General features: G+C 36.3%; 1 non-coding gene across 1 annotated transcript; it reads left to right on the top strand.

The window, feature by feature from the left end:
• Nucleotides 1-8667: 8667 nt before the first annotated feature.
• LOC128279968 (small nucleolar RNA R71) lies at nucleotides 8668-8774 on the top strand. The gene has a single exon (XR_008270152.1). It is a non-coding gene; the product is annotated as a small nucleolar RNA R71 (small nucleolar RNA).
• Nucleotides 8775-14209: the final 5435 nt, after the last annotated feature.

Below are 14209 nucleotides of genomic sequence, written 5' to 3'. Positions count from 1 at the left end.
TTTCGATAAAAATTGTGTTTAACATTCCTAGTCAAGTGTTAATTATGTGATAGTAGGTCATGGTTAAGGTTTGAGTTCGAACTTAGGGGTGAAGGAATTATGGGTTAATAAATAAAGTGGGTTGGTTTTTAAATAAATGAAGGAAGAATTGGACACAAGAAAGCTTTGTGGTGGAGTGGCAAGTGGCGTCACATGCAAGGCAATGAGGTATGGGGTTCGAATCCCTCCTTGCTCAAAAGAAGGATTTATTTTTGCTTAAGGGATGAACAGTGGTGGCGTTGGATATGAACTCTGTAGGGAGTGATAAGAGGAGAAATTTGAGGAAGGGATTAAGAGGTTATCAGGGAGAAAAATTAGGAGATGAGGAGCGTAAAGAGGTAGAGCTAAATTGGGGATTAGGGGATAGGAAATTAGGCTAGAGGCTATATATAGGTGCCGAATGTGAGGTTTCCAGGCTAATGTCGAATTCTCCCCCACCTTGTTGCCAGAAAACACCATTTTTCTCCAAAGATCTAAGAGTAAGAATCTCTTGTTCTTCCTTTTTTTTTTGTGCCGATTTTCCATTCTTCCCTACTCAAATTCTCTTTTTTATTCACCTCTAGTTTTAAATGATTTCTACTTCTCTTTATGCCGAATAACCACTTTTACCATACAAGTTTCAAGAGTCGAATATCCTCTGTGCCGCCACTACTCTTTCTACTTTGGCTAATTCTAGTGTAAGTGTTTTGCTCACTCAATCGGTTTTGCTAGTATAGGTCACTCTATCCCTCACTTCTTCTAATTGGTTTTGGTAGGATTAGTATCGAATCCCAGTCTTTTGGATCCCTGTAGATTTGCTCCCTAGGTGTTGAAACTTTGGTAAGTGTTCTTCACTTTGATAAAGGTTGGCCGAATAGGCTTTAGTATAAAAGGGTGACATATGCTGGATACAAGTCACCCAATATGTTTTTAACGATAAAGGTTAATGCAGATCTGGGTAGCACTTGTGATTAGTGATCAAGGAAAAGCTATTAAGACTTGGCGTTTCAGGTAAGGTTAAGGTGAAACTTTGACTTTTGGTAAAGTATTCGATAAGTATATGTGAGTAGTCATTGAGTGATATCAATTGTAGGTTCGTGGTAAGGGGGATCGCAGCAGGCTTTATTACCAAGTGTGTACATACACTGCACACACAGAGTAGATCGACAAAAGCCGAAATGCCGAAAAGCCGAAAGTTTGGCTACGGTAGTCTTGGAGTGTGCGAACACTCGTAAGAGGGAAACCGATAGGTTATCTGAGCCCCCATGGGCAATTCCATGAACTTGGGACGTGTTTTGGCCAACCGGGCCAGGATGGGCTAAGTGAGCCCGATGGGCTGTTGGGCCCATAATAGGCAAAATTGGCAACTTGATGTTAAGTGATAGGAAGTTATATGAAAGCATGTATTTGAATGTGATTTGGGCCTAATGGGTCGTATGAATGTGATTTGGGCCTAATAGGCCGTATGAATGTGATTTGGGCCTAGTGGGCCATATGAATGAGATTGGGCCTAATGGGCCATATGCATGTATGTAGACTTGTTTGGGCTCTGTAAGGGGTTTTGGGCCTAGTATCTGACAACTGTTTAATTGACATAAAACTTAATTAATTAATTGCGGCCATGGATAAGTTATAGGGTTAAGGTGTGGTAATGGGTACATGCATGTCTAGGATTGGATCTAGGGAGAGCTTGGTACTTAAGCGGTCTTAATTTCTCACCTTCTCTTCTTTGGAATACTTCATGGTGCATAGTATCTATTCACTTTAGCCAACGAAGACTTGTTAACGGGCTAAGGTAAGTAATAGACCTAATAAAGAGAAATTACTGAAATGCCCCTAAAGGCAAAGATGACCAAAATACCCCTATGTGTTAAACGTAAGATTTATGGATGTTATATGCAGATCCACTGCATACATACAATATTCTGTTTAGGTTGCATATGGGTTGGGAATTACAAAATGGAGGAAGTATATGAGGATCGCATGGTTGCTTGACAACCGTGGGTCCACTAACAGCTTTTAAGCCCAATATGAGATTGGCAGCTTGCTGCAATGAAGGTAGTTCTGCAACTGGGATACCATTGATGTGTATCGAATGGGTGGGTCAATATTTATATCCCCACATGATATGTATCGGAGGACGGAGTTGATGTGTACCGATTGGATTATTGGGGTGGGTTGCACTGCATTGCATTGCATGTATGATTTTATGGATTGATGAATATTTATTACTCGTCGAGGGTCGTACACACTGAGTTTTCAAAAACTCACTCCCTCTTTTATTTTTCTCAGGTGATGCTCAGTAGAAGGTTCGATGTTTGGAGGGACTCGGAGGTGGCCAGCTAGTATGACTACTTGGACTTGTTTTTTTATTATAAGAAAGCATATAGTGTCTAGCTTATTAAGTAATTTAAGACTGGAATGAAATAAAGCCTTCCCTTTTATATTTGGATTGTTATTTTTATGCGTTGTAATTATGAGAAGGTGAAAATGGGTTTCCTAAATCATAGATTGTTTTTCTACGTTTTCGCAACTAAATTTTAAAAATGACAGGCTTTCATAAATCATATGCTTTATACAAGCTTTCACGATTGAAAGAGTGTTTTTATAAGTTAATTAAGGTTTTTCATTTTAAGGAAGGGTTTTCAATGAAAACAAGGTTTTCACTAAAACACTTCAATGTGATGCGCCAGATTCGACCATAACGTCTGGGCCGGGTTTAGGGTGTTAAAATACTCCTCGTTCCTGCTATCAATTTCATCAAAATAAGGTTTTAGACGGGTAATAGTTACCTTAAAAGTGTCAAATTTAGGATGAATTACCTTGACTGTACCACATGGAAAAATGCTGAGTACCGTAAGAGGGATTGTTCCGTTAGGTTCAGGGGTGGCAATACGAGGGTCTGTTGCATCTAGTAGTACTTTGTCTCCAACCTTAAGTTGATTTGGTAAAATATTGAGCTCGTCATGGCGTGGTTTTGGTTTATCGTGTGTCCTTGGTTTATGTGTTTTCAATTCATCTAGTTCCTCGATTTGTAGCGTTCGTTCTTCATAGATGGGTTCTTTGTTGTTACTTGAACAAGGCTCATATGTGCTCTTCGAACGTGATTCCTATAAAGAAGGTTGCAACACATGGTCAGTATTAATAGGATTAGGAGCTTGAAGAGTAACTGAGTCATCACCTACACGAAGTGTGAGTTCACTTGTACCAACATCAATAACGGTTTTAGCAGTTGCTAAAAAGGGTCTTCCTAGAATTAGAGTTGTGTCACTACCCTCTTCTATGTCTAGAACAACAAATCGATTGTGAATATATATTCATCAATTTTTACATGTACATATTCAATGATGCCTCTAGGAAATCTGATAGTTTTATCGGCTAACTGAATACTCATCCTAGTTTGTTTGGTTTTCCCAAGACCTAGTTGTTTAGACATTTTGTAGACATGACATTAATACTAGCCCTAAATCAGCCAAAGCATTTTTAACATTTAAGCTACCAATTAAACAAGGAATCATAAAACTCCCTGGATCTTTCAATTTTTGGCAAGCTTGTTCTATAGAATGGCTGAGCAAACTGCATTTAACTCCACATGCGACTCCTCATCTGTGACACCCCTAATTTGACCCTAGTCGAAAAGTGGTTTCAGGACCACAAAATCGAGTCATAAAAATAATTAACCGTCATAGTTGATGCTTATTATATGTATATATGCATGTGTAAAAATTTCATGTTTGAATTTTGTTAATTGTAAGTGAATTTTATTAAATAGGACTTATGTGAGAAAATTTAGAAATGTGCTAGGCAAATGTAAAGTGGCCTATTCATGCATGTTCTGAAAATGATGGGTTTGCATGTCAAATTACCCAAAATTAAAGCTAGTGGCCGGCCATGCTATGGGGTGAAACATGTTGGAAACATGTTGTGTTAGTGTGTTATGTTAGAAAGAATAAAATAAGAGGTTAGTAATAAAGTAATGAAAAGAGAGGGGTGATGAAAACAAAGTTGTCTCATCCATGCCCCCCCTCTATTGCCGTGAATTGAAGGAAGAAAAGAAAAGAAAAGAAAAAAAATGTTCATCTTCTTCTCCTACCTCTCTCAAGCCGAAACTAACCAAGAAATGGAAGAAAGCACACCTAAGGCATTCGGCCATCTTGTGTGGGGAATTAAGTTATGATATCATGTGATTCTTTTGGAAATTTTGTGAAGTTAAGTTTGTTTTGGTGCTCATAACATGACCCATGTGTTAATTTTTGAGTTTGTGTTGCAAGAAACATTTGGTTATGTCCTTATATGTCAAATTGATGATAAATTTTTTATATTTGGTGAATGAATATGGGTTTCGGTCATGGTAGATAACAAAGAATGTGGTTGTTGTTCTTGTTAATTTGGATGAATTTTTGGTGGATAGGTGCTTGAATCAAACAAATGATCATGTGTGTACACTAGGTGCTAGTTGAGAAGAATCGGTCACTATATTGGAGGCTATTTCCGAATATGAGTTTAGTTATTGAGAGTGATGAATGTGTTTTGAGTTGATGGAATAAAAGAATGCTTAAAGATGTGTCACAACAAATTATATGTTAAGCTAAGGTCATTAAATTATCAATCTTTCTTCCTAGCGAATATGTGTTTATAAAGTTGAGTTGTTAAATAGATTTTGAAGTTAGCCCATGTATTTATTTTTGAATTTAAGAAGAATGATACATTCGACTATGCTTTGATGTGCTTGAATTGTTGTTATGTGAATAAATATTTGTTTGATGATATATATATATATGTATTCAGCAATGGGATAAAATGTGTATTAAGGTAAGTTTCATGGTGATTATGCTTGTGATGTTGGGTTAATATTCAACATTGAGTAATGTGGTGTAAGGTGATTAATCGGCTATGAAATTAGCTAAATTGAATAGGTATGTTTAATGATATGCTTAGTATAATGTATGATCTTATAACTCGGTTTGGTATTGAGATAAAGGTTAGATGTATGATTGGATTTTGGTATGTGTTAAATTGGTTAATCAAAGATTAAATGATATGTGATTGCCAAATGTGATTGTTAAGTGAATAATATTAGTTAAGTACTTAAGCAATCTATTGTTTTACTTAAGCTTAAGAGCAAAGAGGATCAAAGTCGGATAGGGAAAAGAGAAAGTAAGCAATTGCCGTGGACATCTAATCGTCGACCACTTCGAGGTAAGTTTTAAGTGATTAAACGTTGAGTAAATTCAATCATAATAGGACATAATGAGTTGATTTAATAAGATATGATGTGGCCATTATATGTCTTAAACTCAAATGGTAAGTTCATAAGTGTTTGGATTTGGAAATTTAAGAGCAAATTGTAATAATTTGCTTTGAACAGCAAGATAACGTGATTTTAGAAAATCACTATAAATTGTTGGTGCGGAATTATAGGCTGAATAAAATATGTAATCAAATCTTAGTTAGTCTAGTTTCTTATAAAAGAGACCGTGGAAGCAAAGAAATTTCCTATAAAGAGATATTTAAAGTTGTGTGGGACAGTGTAAGAATGACTCAAATCCCTGTTCTGTTTTTGGAAAATCATTATAATTTGTACAAAATGGTTATAAGATAAGATTTATATTCTTAGACTCCTTAATGAGTCTAGTTTCAAATGAAATCAAATAGAACACATTATGAATTCTGTACAATGAAAAATTTGATTCGTAGTGAAGAGTGGTCAGATTAGTCAAACAGTGAAACAGAGGAAACTTTAAGAAAAATCTGGTATTGATTGGCCAAACCTAAAATTCTGGAAATTTTATGGATGGAATATATACGGTTATATATTCAGGGAAAATTAACGGCAAGTGATTTGGAGTTTTGTAGCTCTAGTTATAAATAATTTAGTGACTATTGCTCAGGAAAACAGCTCGTAGTGAATATGTGATTTTGTTGTAAACATGGATAAAACTTGTTTTAGTTGCTCATAAGCTATTGATTAAACCCATACGTGAATTCTAAATCGTGATATTGTAAAACGATATATGAGTGTTAGACGGATCTTTGATATTAAAATTTGTGAAATTGTAAGTTTATGAGTATTCGAATATGAAATGATAGTATGGCGTGAAATTGAATTATTCATTGGAAAATGATTGATGTAGATTCGGCCAAGACAAAGTGTATACATGATAGTATATGTGGTATGTGAAGTATATTTGGATAATTGTGATGTGAATACATGAAAATTTGTATTTTGATTTAGGATTTTATGTGATGAATGTGAATGTGTATATATGAGATAAGGTCGAATGGCCAATGTGATGAATGTGAGCATGCATATGTGTGATAAGGCCGAATGGCCAATGTGGTGAATATGAACATGCATATATGTGGTAAAGCCGAATGGCTAATGTGAAATATGTATGAGATATGTATATGTGGTAAAGCCGAATGGCTAATGTGAAATATGTATGAGATATGCATATGTGGTAAAGCTGAATGGTCAATGTGAAATATATATATGAGATATGTATATGTGGTAAAGCCGAATGGCTAGTGTGAAATATGTAGGCGATGTGCGTATATTGTGGCCGAACGACCAATGTGAAAGGTGTGTATTATTAGATATTTGATAAGGCAAATGAATTACAAATATGACAGTCGATGTGAATGTTGTAACATGTGATTAAATGTACATGAAACTTGGAAATATATTCCGGGTAAGACCCGATGACTACGTGTGGAGATTATGTCCGGGTAAGACCCGATGACTACGTGTGGAGATTTTGTCCGGGTAAGACCCGATAACTTCGTGTGGAGATTTCGTCTAAGCTAAAGGTCTCGCCGATAATCTGAGTAGAGGTTAAAGCTATAAGACTTCGTAATAAGAATTGCTTATAAATATATTCAATTCGAAAGGTTAAACATGTATGTACTCTAAGTTTATATGTGAGCTTGATTTGAACTAAATCATAAGGTAGTTATGTGATGCATACGAGAGCAATCTATGAGACTATTCCTATGATTATGTGACATCGGATCAGTGTGAAAGGTTATGTGAAATCATACAATATATTTATGTCACATGAGCTCACTTTTATGTGAAAGTTTATCGCCTATTGTATATGATGAGATGTGCATATTCGGTAAAGGGATGGTATGCCCGAAGGAAGAGTGAAATAAAATATCTGAACAACTATGTTATAATTTGATTGTTATCTGTTGACCTTTGCTTAAAACTTACTAAGCATTGTAATGCTTACTCCGTTTACTCTGTTTCCTCTGTTTTATAGATCTCATTGCGAAGCTACAGGCTCGGGGATCGTCAGCAACTAGTCACACTATCACTATCCACCGCTTGTTACTGTTATGTTTAGAATTATTTTATGGCATGTATAGAATAGACTAGTGGCGGAAAAATATTTTTGGTTAATGTATATAAGCCATGCGAAAATGGCATCTTTTGAATGTTTACTTAGTGAAGTTTAAATTTTACCTCTGGTTGTGCTTAGTACTTATTTAAATGAATGATCTTTATTTCAAGAAAAGTTCAAAATTTTCTTTGTTACGACATGAGTTACAAGTCCGGTAATGCCCCTTACCTATTCTGGCGACGGTTACGGGATAGGGGTGTTACATCATCCAACTTCCATTTATTTTCTAAAAGCTTCTTTAAGAATTTGAATGTGTTTCGCATCTGTGAAAAAGCTTTAATAAACGGTAACTTAATGTGTAATTTCTTTAATAGTTTAAGGAATTTACCAAATTGTTCATCTGTACGATCTTTCCTTGTCGCATTGGGTTATGACACTCGTGGTTTGTACTCTTTACTTACCGGTTTCTACTTACTGTGGTCTACTTCATCTTTACGTTTACTTACCACAATTCCTTGTCTCGGTTCTGGTTCAGGTTCAACTAACCCTTCCTCGTCTTGGATGGTAATTGTGTTGAGTTGTTCCCTTGGGTTAGATTCAGTGTTACTTGGCAGGCTACCTTGTGGTCATTCAGAAATCAATTTGGCGAGTTGGCCTATCTGAGTTTTGAGCCCTTGGATCGATGCCTATTGATTCTTAAGTGCTATTTCGGTATTCTGAAAGTGAGTTTCTGACATTGGGATAAACTTCGTTAGCATCTCCTCAAGGTTCGGATTTCTCTTATTGGTAAGGTGGTTGTTGAAAAGCTGGAGGATGTTGTGGCCTTTGATTTCCTTGACCACCCCACGAGAAATTGGGATGGTTCCTCCAACCTGCATTATAGGTATTACTATATAGGTTATTTTGAGATCTAGAATTATTATTACCCATCTATTGGACTTGTTCCTCCTCGATGTTGGGGCTGAAGGATTGATATTCTATGTGTGTTCCTCCTTCATTTGAATCACACCTCATAACTGGATGTACCTGAGTAGAACCACACAAACCGTCAATCTTTTTATTCAAGAGTTCTTCCTGGTTAGATAGCATAGTAACCGCATCAAGGTTGAAAACACCGGCCGCTTTCATCGGCTTTGTCCTCATAACTTGCCACTGATAGTTATTCAGTGACATTTCTTCAATAAATTCGTAAGCCACTTCAAGTGTTTTGTTATTCGAAGTTCCACTGGTGGCTACGTCGATGTGTTGCCTTGTTGAGGGGTTCAATCTATTGTCGAACGTCTGAACCTGTAGCCAAAGTGGTAACCCATGGTGAGGGCACCTTCTCAAAAGATCCTTGTATCTCTCTCATGCATCATAGAGCATTTCTAGATCCATCTGCACAAAAGAAGAGATGTCATTCCTCAACTTAGCCATTTTAGCTGGCGAAAAATATTTAAGTAAAAACTTCTCAGTCATTTGTTCCCAAGTAGTGATTGACCCTCGTGGTAATGAGTTCAACCACTATTTATCTTTGTTCCTCAATGAAAATGGAAACAAACGAAGGTGTATGGCGTCGTCAGAAGCGCCGTTGATTTTAAATGTGTCGCAAAACTCCAAAAAATTTGTCAAGTGATTGTCTGGATCCTCATCCTATAAACCATCAAACTAAACAAATTGATGTATCATTTGAATCGTGTTAGGTTTCGGTTTAAAATTATTTGCAACAATAGCAGGCCTAACTATTCTTGACTCAGTTCCTGTTAAATTTGATTTAGCATAATCATACATTGTGCACGGAGCAGGACTCTGATTTACTGGATCAACAGCAATCGCAGGAGGTAGCGGATTTTCCTGATTTTCAGCCATCTCCTCGGTTGTGGTTTGAATATCATCCTCTTGCTCTTCCTCTGTGTATCTTAAGCTTCACCTTATTTCTCTTCGGTTTCTACGAGCTGTGCGATCAATCTCACTATCAAAAAGTAATGGTCCCGACGGGTTTTTTTCTAGTCATACGCTATAAAAAACCTAGCAGGAGCGAATAAAAGATAAACTTAGAAAATAAAATAAAAATTTAAATTGCAAATAAAGTAACATGGCTAAAGTAATAAAAATCAAGTGTTCTTAATGTAACACCCCGAACCCGAGACCGTCGTCGGTGTCGGACACGAGGGGTTAGCGAGCCAAAACTACTTATAGCACCGACCAATTTTGACATTCCCAGACAAGCTGGAAAACTGCATCACTGTCGCCTTAAAAAGCATATCTCAAGTTACAAAACTCAGAAACTGATTCCGTAAATTTTTCCTGAATTTATACTCATATATCCATCCGTTGATTTAATTCTAGAATTTTTGGTGGGGCCAATTGGTACAGTTTACTAGTTAAAGTCACCCAAGTTACAGGGGTCGACTACACTGACCTTTGCACATTAAGACCTGGATATCTTCTCGTACAGAGCTTCAATGCTCATACCGTTTGTTTCTAATGAAACTAGACTCAAAGGAGGATCTGCACATATAAGGCATGACTTCTAATTCTTTCTGGATAATATATGGTAAATTTTTAAAGTCGAGACAGGGGATCCAGAAACTGTTCTGGCCCTGTCTCACGAGAACTTTAATATCTCTTAGTATACTGTTCATATGATCGTTTCGTTACTTTCATATGAAAGTAGATTCATCAAGGTTCGATCACATAATTTATTCACTATTTAATACCATTCCTACAAATTTTGGTAATTTTTCACATCCACGTCACTGCAGCTGGCAGCATCTGTTTTTAAGGTAAACTTTACCTATTTTATGGTTTCCATGGGCCAACTATAATTTTGACATACATAGGTCCACATATGATCATATTTAGCCATTCCAATGGCTGATCATGTGACCAACACTCTCATTCCAAACCATAATCACATCATGAAACCAAATATAATTACAAACCACAAATGGTCTAATTCCGTACTCCACTTTTACGAACCATTTTCGCATGGCCGTACACATATACATCACAAAGTACTTGAAAACAACCGAGGGTAGTCCTATACATGCCATATCCAAAGTTCAACTAAAAGAGTACCAAAAAGAGGTTTGATAGTGTGGATGACTTCAACTTCGAAGATCCCGAATCCGATCGCTAACGAGCAAAATCTATAAAACAGAGAAACAAAGAAACGGAGTAAGCAATTTATGCTTAGTAAGTTTCGAGCCATAAATTTACACACAACCAAAGCATAGCATTCAAGTAGCTAAACAATAATTCATATGCACAATTTCTCAACGACATGCTTACTTCACAATCCCAACTCTTGTATTCATACACAAATAACGGCTTAGTCAAGGCCGATAGCTCATTTATCATTTGAGCGAATACTCATATACACTTACTCATAGTGTGCAAAGCACACACGAAACGTACCTCGTTGTTGGGAATTTCATAAGCGTAATAACTGAAAATTTTTACAGCAAGTTCAAAGTTCTCAAATCACATACCTTCGGAGTTTAACCGGATATAGCTACTCGTTCAAACGCCTTCGGGACATAGCCCGGTTATGGTAACCCGCACAAAGGCCTTCGGGACTTAACCCGGGTATCACAACTCGCACAATTGCCTTCGGGCTTAGCCCGGATATCATAACTCGCACAATTGCCTTCAGGCTTAGCCCGGATATCACAATTCGCACAATTGCCTTCGGGCTTAGCCCGGATATCACTCGAACATTCATACACATCTTTGTTTCAATTTCATAACAAAACTTTTATGCACAATTCACTTAACAAAAAAATCATTTTCGGCTCAATGGCCACATACAAATGCACAATTTCGATTGCTTATTACTTCATCCAATCGAATCAAAATCTAAGTTTCGATACTCGAAAACTTACCTTGGAGGTTGTCGAGCGCTTCCAACGGCTATTCAATCACCTTTTCTTTTCCTTTATTTGAGCTAGTTCCCCTTTGCTCTTGAGCTTTATGTTAACAAATAAATTGATTTAATCGTTTTGAATATCAAAGGGGAATCCAAGGTACTTAGCCCTTATAAGGCCGCACACACTTACATCCACATACTTGAGCTCAATAATTATAATATAGCATCAAGCACTCATGTGGCCGATTATACTTAGTCATACTTGCACAAATCAACAATAAATTCCAAGATTTTCACATCATATATGTACTAAGCCGAATATACTTGCAATTTCACAAACATTCTTCAACAATTTCTTCTTTAAACAAACATATTTATCATTTACTTCATAACCGAAACACCATCACAAGAAAATACATACTTTGAGATAGTATATATGTCATACCAATACATCATGTGCAAACATATATACACATATAGATGCAAGGCAAATTTCAAGGTGTTCACAACCATCCAAAACACAAATTTTAACTATCATGCAAGAAGCATAAACCATGCTCATGAGCATACCATGGCGAATACATCACACACCATACTCCTTTTAATTTTTGGTCATGGTTAAACAAAGAATTCAATGTCTTACTCAAGAATGCTAAAAGAAATTTCAAGAGTAGTCAATCCATCATTGCATGCATCATCAACAAGCTTCACATTTAGCATGCAATGGCTTTAACACAATATCAACCTTGGCCAAATACCATTTCCATGGCACAACAAGGATTTGAACCATGGGCTAACATGAACATCAAGTTAGCAACTAAAACATGCATGAAACTCATGACACAACCTCATACATACCTTAATCTTGGTACAAGTATGGCCAAATCTCCTTCTAGTTCTCTTCTAAACCAAAAATGGAGCAAAAATCCCTTTCTTCCTCCTTATGATTTTCGGCCAAAAAGATGAGAAAGGATGAACACAACAATTTTTTTTCTTCCTTCTTTCTCAACTCACGGCAAGGGGGGGAATACCACACTCACACACATTTTTTTTCATTCTTTTATCACCCATACACCTTTGTTTATTATTTCACCCTAATGCACCAACAAAACATGTTTCATGACATGTTTAGCCCATACCCCTTGTCATGGCCGGCCACTTCATGTTGGGGGGGGAAATTTGACATGCAAATCCCTTATTTTTGCATGCATTATCAACTAGTCATCACACATTTCCCCATCATACTTTCAAAGTTTACTACTAGGTCCTTTCTAGTGAAATTCACATTTATAACTCTAAATCGAAACATCAAAAATGTCACACATGAATTAACACATATTATAGGCATCAAAATAAATTATAAATTATTTTTATGCCTCGGTTTTGTGGTCCCGAAACCACATTCCGACTAGGGTCGTTTTAGGGCTGTCACACTTAATTCTTAGCTCCCTGGCAACGGCGCCAAAAACTTGATACGTGATATTCGCGACAAGTTTTAAAAATTTATAATTAATCGTTCTTGAAACTAACTATTATCACGATGAAGGCAAGTGTACCTATCGAACAGTAGTATAGCTTTAGCAAGATCGGATTGTCGAACCCAAAGGAGCCAAGAGTACTAGTAATTACTTTCTTTTTATTATCTAGCCTAAAAATTAAGGGATTTGTTTATCTAAACTAATTAACTAAACCCCCTAAATACCTAAGGGGAAAACTTTTGGGAAAACTCGATTGATTAAGACAATACCCAAGGAAAAATCCACCCAGACTTCACTTGTTATTTGACTCTAAATTAGACGATTTATTTATTTGACTTGATCCATAGAAATCCCTGAGTTATATTATTATCTCTCTCGAGACTAATAACATCTAACCCTAGGTTGATTAATTGAAATCTCTTTCTAATTAACACCCTAGTGTTGTATTAACTCGATCTATTGACTCCCTTATTAGGTTTCACCCTAATCTGGCAAAATCTTGTCACCCTATCTCTAGCCGTGCAATCAACTCCGCTTAATTACGACAAATTTACTCTTAGACAGGGATTTTTGCTCCTCTGAATAAGCGCATTAACTTGAATCAATATCCTGGAATATTAAAACAAGAATTAAGAACACATAATTAAGAACAAGTCAAATATTTATAATACAATTCAGATAATAATAACAAGATCCATCTTAGCTTTCATTCCCCTTAGGTATTTAGGGGGTTTAGTTCATAATTATAAAATAAAACATTTCAAAAGAATAAAGATAACAAAACATAAAGAAAACCTAGAACTCCTGAAGGAAATTGAAGGGAGATCTTCAGTCTTGACGATGAATCTGACTTTTGAGATGGATCAATCGACTTTCCTTGAGCAATTCCTTGCCTCCTACTCTTTGTGTCTTCTAATTGCCTTATCAGGTGTTTAAATAGGCTTTAGAATTCCTAAAATCCCTCAAAAGTAGCCTTTTCCGAATAGGATTAAACTTGGGCTCGACAGGGACACGCCCGTGTGACATGCCCGTGTGCGATTTTTTCAAGACCTTGCTCAAGGCTATTAAATAGGTACAGACATGTGATCTACCCGTGTAAGGAACTCCAGGCCGTGCTAATTTCCCATGTTGGCTCATTTTCTCCATTTTTGGCCCGTTTTTCGCTTTTATTGCCCTCCTATACTCACCTAAGTATAAAACATGAAATTAAAGAATTAGGAGCATCAAATTCACCAAATCTAAGGAGAAATCATCCATAAATGTGCTAAGCATGGGATAAAAATATGTATAAATTACGGTTTATCAGTTCTTCTTTAAAAACCTTGTGTTGGGTTCTAAAAGCATCTTCAAAATGACATATTTTTCAAAAGAAAAACCCTTTCAAGATGTGGTTGGAATACTTCATTACAATAGTGACAAATAAGATAAAGAACTTTTTTTATGCGAGAGAGTCAACAGGCAAATAATAAAGACAACTCTAATGAAGAAAATGAACTCAAAAATAGTTCAACTATCCT

This window comes from Gossypium arboreum, chromosome 8 (genome assembly GCF_025698485.1).
Source record: "Gossypium arboreum isolate Shixiya-1 chromosome 8, ASM2569848v2, whole genome shotgun sequence".
NCBI lineage: Eukaryota > Viridiplantae > Streptophyta > Magnoliopsida > Malvales > Malvaceae > Gossypium > Gossypium arboreum.
This window is presented reverse-complemented; position numbering and strand designations above follow the sequence as displayed.